The sequence below is a fragment of the Cricetulus griseus genome, chromosome 2 (genome assembly GCF_003668045.3).
Source record: "Cricetulus griseus strain 17A/GY chromosome 2, alternate assembly CriGri-PICRH-1.0, whole genome shotgun sequence".
Taxonomy (NCBI): Eukaryota; Metazoa; Chordata; class Mammalia; order Rodentia; family Cricetidae; genus Cricetulus; species Cricetulus griseus.
Genome location: NC_048595.1, coordinates 399714852 through 399722433, shown reverse-complemented (window position 1 = coordinate 399722433; position 7582 = coordinate 399714852).

Below are 7582 nucleotides of genomic sequence, written 5' to 3'. Positions count from 1 at the left end.
GCTTGAGGCAGTCTTTTGTTTACTGTTGGATACCACAGGCTAGCTGGCCTTGGAGCTTCTGGCAGTTCTGTCTCCGGGGTGCGATGATGAGATTTCAGACACATGCTGTTCCACAAGTCAGGCTTTTATGTGAGTTCTGGAGGATCTGAGTCCAAGTTGTCAGGCATGATAAGCATTTCACCCACATCTAACCTCCATCAATCCTGTGATGGTACCATTAACCGCCCCCCCCCAATTTATTCTAGGAGACACTGAGGCCCAGAGCTTATGTAACTTGCCCAAGGTCACACTGCATAGCAGAAAAAGTCACATTCAGTGTTGCCAGTCTTCGAAAGCCCTTATTCTTAACCAACATCCTGGAGAGCTCATGTCTTCAAAGAGAAAGCATGCAACATAAGAGAGGCTGAGAGTCCTCTTTCCCAAGGTCTGATGTGCAAAAAGGTGAATAGGGCAAAGATGGTTATGCCGTACTAGACCAGGATTTTACCACCAGAGGGCAGCATAGCCACAAATTTCTGGGAATTTGTAGCAAGGAGGTATGAGACCCAACTGTCCCCTCAGCAGGGCTATTATTAACTGAGACTCTCAGGATACCTTTAAATATTCCTCCAGGTAAGCTACCTGAACCACACTCCACTCTAAGGTCTTGGAATTCTATACTTCAGAGTGTCTTTCCAGAGCCTACAAAGGAAGAGGACTGAGGCAGCAGAGACACAAAGAGGCAGAGAAGCACCCAGTATGTCCAAGGGCAGCCAGAATTCTCAAGGAGGAGACCCTACTTGGGAAGGTTGACACCAGCTCTAGGGACTGGATCTGAAATGTCTCCCACTGTAATGAGGAAGAAATGAAGAAGGGAAGAGGGCTGGGACTACGGGCTGGTGTCGTGGGTGTGTCAATGTATGGTGCCTTTGCTTCTGAAGGTGGCAAGACCGCCCTCTAATTAAGAAATTCTCTGGACTCAAGCATGCCACAGATGTGATCTAGTACCAGCATCAGCCCTGAGCTTATGTCTTTGACTCTCTCCTTTGAGTTGAGCTGCCTCTCCTCAACCTCCTGACCCTTCAGTCTAAGCAATCCAGAGAAGCATGGTGGCTGTGGAGATCAGCTGTCTGAACCCTCTCCTTGTCTGTGTTGGTGAAGGTGGAAAACAGGAGGGAAGGAAGTGAACAGAGCAGCTGGAGATATGGGAGGGGGAGGGGCTCAGAAGAGGCAGCTGGCAGGCGGGAAGATGATCGGGGGTCTCAAGTTTCTTGACATCAATTAGGGCAGTCAGCCTGGACTCATTAGTAGCCTGGGGTGCAGGACTCATCAATAATGAATTCACCCCACACAATGTTCCCCCTCCCAGCTGCCTACAAGGTCACCCCACCCTCCAGACAGCTGCCTTCCATAGTAAGCTAAGCAACCCCTCCTCTGAATTCTGCCTAACTCAGATACCCTAGGACAATGTGGGCAGGTGGACGAAGCCTGAAGGGCAAAGGGTGCTCTCAGACCAACCAAGGCCTTTGTTTAGTTTGCCTCTTCCGGAGGGGAGAAACCTGGAAGAGGAGAGGAGCGGCTGAATCTAAGAAGCAGGGTTTCTGTTATAGAAGTGCAGTGGGACTCTGCCAGGTTAGATTCAAAGCAAGAGGATTGTCTCTGGTGGACCCAGAGGTCCCACACCCTTCCTCAAAACAGGGTCACAAGACCCAAGGACCAAGGTACTGGCATCCATCATTCACTTAGACTTGAGCTGGAGCATCTGGGCAGTTGCAAACAACTTTTCACACAAGGAAGGCAGACATTGCTGGGGCTCAGAGAGGAACCCAAACTTCCGGCACCTAAATTGGCCATCAAGCCCCAACTTCCCTCCAGAAACTAGAAATGCCCTCCTTTCCTGAATATTTTCTGGATCCAATCCTATCACTCTTGACCCTGGTCTTCACCCTTGCCCTCACCCTGCCTAAAACCTGACTGTTCCGATTCCCAGTCTCATCCCCCTTTCCTCTAGAGGGCTGGGGTTGGCCTAAAGCTGGCTGCTTGGCCTTCTGGGAACTCTGCCTGCTGCCCTCCCTCTTGTGGCAGGTACAGACAGGTTCAGGCTGCAGCAGCTGCATCTTCCCCAGATACCTCCCCGACTCTCACACTACAGCCTCCTTCTGTTTGCCTTAAGAACACCCCATCCTCAGACGTTCTCCCCAGCCGTCTAACCCCTGCCACCTGAATCAAAGCTCTCCTTGGTGGAGAATGTCCTGCATCTAAGCCCGGGATAGATAACTCCTCCTCCCCAGCTCTGTCCAGGACATCTCTAGAACGTGTATCTTGCTGATTCTGACCTTCTATCGTTGTCTTCCAAATGCCCTAGCGATCGCCACTGCAAACTCCTATTTCTACCTCCTCAGGACCACTGCTTACAGTCTGTTCACTCAGTTTCCATAAGAACCATGTCAGAGATCAACCCTGGATCCATCACAGACCCCCCAACTTACCTCTGATACATCCTGCTCCAAAGCGGAAGAACAAACTAGGTAACCCAGGCATCCTCACTGCACCCCCTGGGCCCAGTGGGACATCACTTTCCCACTCAACCCGCTCTGACCCTCCCCGGAACACTTAGAATCCTGGCCCCCTAATAGCCGAGAATGCGTCTCCCCCCCTCAGACTGAGCCCCTAGGGAACCTAGGCATTTTAGTTTCCAGCGTCTCACACCATCTTGTTCCCCAGCCCCAGCTAAAGCGACATCGTAAAGCCCAGAGATTGGGGGCGGCAACTGAAAGGCTGGAGGAAGTGGGAGGCGGCCAGGACGCCCCCTCGCGGAGCCCCGGGTGCCAGGGTGCCCCCTCCGGTCTTCACCTGCTGTGGGCCCCGCCCCCGCTCCGCCTCGGCCCGCCCTGCTCCTCCCCGACTCCTCCTCCCGTACCCCCAGTCCGGCCAGAACGGCCCCCGGGACAGAACGACGCGGAACCCCGGGCGCCTGGGTCCCCAGCATGATCCTCGGTGAGTGGTCTCCGCGACTCTGGGCTCCGGGTATCTGGTTCCCTCTCACTGGGTCACCTTCCCCGCCCCCCCCCACCTCGGCACCGCGGTGACTGCGGCCGCCGGTCTGCCACCCGCTCCCCCTCCCCCCTCATCTGGCTGCACATCTGGGGTCCCCTTTTCCCCTCCTCCCCTAGCTGCGGCTTCTCCTAGTAATCTAGGGAGGGGCAAAAGGAAGGACGAGAGAGTGAGACCCCCGCCCCATAATGAGAACATTGCGTATTCATGAGGCTCATGAATATTATAAGACAGTGTACGAGAGACTGGGGCAAGGGGCTGGTCCTGGCCTGGTGGAGTTGAGGTGAAGGTTCTGACCCGTCACCCCTAGTGCCTTCCCCCACCCTTGGCTTCGGCACTCCAAGAGCCTTCTGGGCCCAGGATAAGAAGGAAAGGAGGAAGTGGGGGGCGGAGGGAGAAGATGCTGGGTGTAGCTTCGAGGTGAGTGTGGTGGGAGGTGGGAACCTGAAGGGTGAAGATAAGGGGGCTGGGTAAAAGAGCGGGTGGGAAACTGTCCATCCCAGGCTCTTGCGGCTTAGATCTGTCTCCGCAGCCATCCTGCCCCGACACGCCGGGACCTGCCCCTCTCTCCCTGCACCGGCTGCCTGGGCCCTTCTTCCCCTCTTCCTTCTTCCCTTCCATCCCAGACCTGGGTCGGGGCAACTGGAGACAGAGGGGGCGAAGGATAGTCAGAGTGGGGGAAGGGAAGTCCCGCTGGGCTCTGACAGCCAGCCCGTCAGCCTTGGCCACCCCATCTTCATGACCTACATCGGGAAGGGAGCCCCAGGGATGGGGGAGGAGAGGGCCTAGCTGTACTCAGGGCTCTGCAGCAGCCCCTGCCCACAACCCTGCTGCCACAGCAGTGCAGGGCCTGCTCTGACCCCTGACCTCCACCCTGGCTAGGCCGGTTCCAGGCCCCTGTTTATGGTGGAGCCCCCTACCACTCTCAGACACCTGTGGTCTCCCTGCCCCCACTGAGGACACCTGGTCCTACGCTTATGCCGCTTATGCCGGAGGCTCTCATCCCTCTCCCAAGACCCTCTGTCTTTTTTTCTTTCCATTGACTATGCACACCCTCCCCCAACTTCACTGGAGCCTTTCTCCACTCTACCCTCCTTCCTTCATATAGCTGCTGTATGGTCTCAGCCTCTCTCACGACTTTTATGCCTTACCCCCTCCAGCTGGCCATCCATCACAGCTATTTAAATGAATGAGAACCAAGGCATGAATGTCTGTTACCCACCTCCTCCCCAAGGCTGTCTCTAGCAGGTCATCTGCCCTTCTGTGAATACTGTCCCAACTCCAGGGGACACCCCAAACACAGTCCAGACTCAGGACCCCAACACACAAGCTCCACATTCTGCCAGCCTGTGTGACCCCTATGCTCTAGCTCTACCCTGGGCCAGCTGAAGAGGTGGCTGGCGTCCTGCTTGCCCAGAACAGGCGAGGTTAAGCTTTGTTTGCCCTAGTCAGGAGGGCCCAGAGAACTAGGTGTCAGAGACCTGCAAGAGCCCTGCCAACACTCAGCCACAAGAAGACTGAATCCAAATTCTCTGACATTGGACCCTGCCACCAACTGGCTTCCACCATCTCCCTGGAGGACACTATAATTAACTCCTTCCTGGTGCCAAGTCCACAGAGGAGTGGGAGCCCAGTAGTGCCCCATACACCTCAGCCTCCCCCCTCTTACATCCCAACCCTCTTTAAGAGGGAAGAAGAGGGAACTGTCTACCAGGACTCAAGACCCACCTTAGAACCATACTAGGGTATTTGGGTCTGGATGGTAAGGTCACTGAGTCCTTTACAAGGCAGCCCTACCCAGCTCAGCTGAACATGGTGGCTTGTGCCTCAGCAGGCTGAGGGAGGAGAGAGCTTATTGGGAATTGAGGCCAGCCTGGGATAAAGAGTGAGTTCAAGGCCAACCTGGCCTACAGAGTGAGAACCTGCCTCCAAACAAAATTAAAAGACACATAAGAATCAGGGCCTTGGCAGGGCACTGGTGGGGTGGACGAGAGGATTTCTGTATGTTTGAGGCTAGCCTAGTCTTCAGAGTGAGTTCCAGGACAGCCAAAGCTACACAGAGAAACCCTGTCTCAAAGGAAAAAAAAAAAAAAAAGCAAGGCTTCAAGGTTCAAGATGACATTTCTGAGTTCAGATTCCCTAGGTTGTCACCGTCCTTTGCAACTAAGTCCCTGGTTTAGTGAGCCTGGAGAGGGTGGGCCCTTTCATTCAGGTGGGTAAGATTTCTCAAAGGTCTACAGTCAGCCCCTCCCATCCTAGGCACCACCTCCCTCGAGGCCCCACCCCCACCCACATATACCCCGAGGTTATTAGGGCTGGTGTTTTTAGTTGTGCATAATCATCCCCTTGTCTCTTTCATCTTTAACTTCAAAGCCTTTCCAGTCCTCTGCCTGCCTTCTGCCAGGCTGAAGGAATTGAGGCAGAGGGGACAGATTCATTGGACTTGACCAAAAGGATAAGACAGTGCTTCCCCCACTAGCCTGACCCTGATTTTAGACATTTCTGGGAAAGAAACTAAAAGGCCTGAAGGAGAAAAGATGAAATCTCAATCTCTTCTTTGGCTTCAGAGGCTGATTCCCAACTTAGCCCCATGGTGTTCCTTTCACCACCATGGGGCCCTAATCACCCACAGCCCTAAGCCCAAAACCTCTGATTTCAGTGTCACCCTTGTGAGACAGTCACTACTAAATCACAGCCCTACCCTAAAACCTTCCCTGATCCTGCCCTGCCCAGATGGGCCACTCCCAGAGACAGCTCAGTTCATGGCAGACTCGCCCGGACTGTTCCCATTCTCTACACCAGACCTGCCCAGCCCACCTAAGAAAGCCCAGGAGCCACGGCTCAGGACCTGGCCAGACTTTTTAGGGGAGGAAGGAAAAGAGCAGCCCTCACTGAGACGTAGGAGGCTAGTATGGTTTGACTGTGGAATACAGAATGCAAGCAAAGTACCCAGAGCTAAACAGGGTTTTCGGAATGGACAGGTGGATGCCGCCCAACGGTCTGCAAGCTCACCCCTCCATAGTGCCTTGGAAGTTGTCTTGAATAGAGCATGTAACAATCCCCCATGGAGCAGGGTGGGGCTGTCTGCTGGAGGTAATTACACTAATGAGCTTCCCTCTAGAGTGGCCTGCCCCAGCCCGACCCTAACTCCTCCCAACCCTACCTCACCTGGGTGCCACACAGGCATACACAAGCTCGAAATTTGCTCTCCTTCTCTTCCTCCAACCTTCCTGAAGCCCTCACCTCCCACATATCAAAAGTGTTGGATTTGTTCCTTTTCCTCCTCCTCTTTTTTGTCTTCCTTTTCTTCTCCAGCCTAACCAGAAAAGCATAATGTTTGAAAACCTTACTTAGGAGAGAGACCCATTCAAATTCCCCACTTGCTGTGTGACCTTGGTCTACTAACGCCCCCTATCTGAACCAACTGTCATCATTGATCATAAAAGAATTCATTTATTCAGCAAACATTTATTGAGTGCTCAGTGTGTCGTGCCAGCACTTTACACAGACTCGTTCAATCTTGTCATCAACTCTAGGAGGCAGGTACTGTTGTTCCAGTTTGACAGATGAGAAATGAGAGTGAGCAAGTCAGAGAAACCAGCTACTACTCACCCAGTTAGCACAGTAAAACCATCTCGTGGGAGACTATGTATATATAATGCCCAGTCAATGAATAAGCCTCAGGAGGCTGGAGAGATGGCTCAGCAGTTAACAGCACTTGCTGCTCTTGCAGAGGACTTGAGTTTAGTACCCATATGGTGGCTCACAGCCAACAGTTAACTCCAGGTCCAGGTGATCCAACACCCTCTCCTGGCCTCTGAGGATACCCGGCACACACGCTGCACTTTGATACATGCAGGCAAAACCCCACTCATACACATAAAAATAAAAATTAGTAATTTTTTAAATGCCAGTTGTGGTAGTGTACACCTTAAATCCCAGCACTGTGAAGACAGAGGCAGGCAGATTTCTGTGAGTTTGAGGGCCAGCCTGGTCTGTGTGTCTGTATAGTGGATGTCAGGACAGAGAAAGAAAGAAAGAAAGAAAGAAAGAAAGAAAGAAAGAAAGAAAGAAAGAAAGGAATAAGCTTCAAAAAGTGGCAATTGTTTTTCTCAGAAAAGGGTGGATGTGCACGATGCTCGAGACCAAGAACCCTGGAGCTTTTTTAGAGTGGGAGAGCAGTGAGGCACCAGAAATTGAACCCAGAGCCTCCCACATGCTAAGCAAATGCTCTACCACCGAGTCTCAGCTGGGAAGAGCCCTGTTTCTGCTCACCCAATCCCTCTCCCGCCTCAGATTTCAGAGTGGCGGAGCCATGGGAGTCTGGGGACAAGCCTCCCCTGGTTCCCACCCCTCTCCCTTCCTTCACTCTGCCCTCATCTCACTCCTTTGCCCCACTTCTCTCCTCACCCCAGCCTGCTCCACGTCAGTTCCAGGGAACTGAGTGGCTTCTGTCTGTTCTCCTCCATCTCTCCTCCTCTAAAGCTAAATGAGGACTCCACACCCAGGAAAAGCAAGGAATCGCTTTGCCCATTCTCTGCTTAAACCA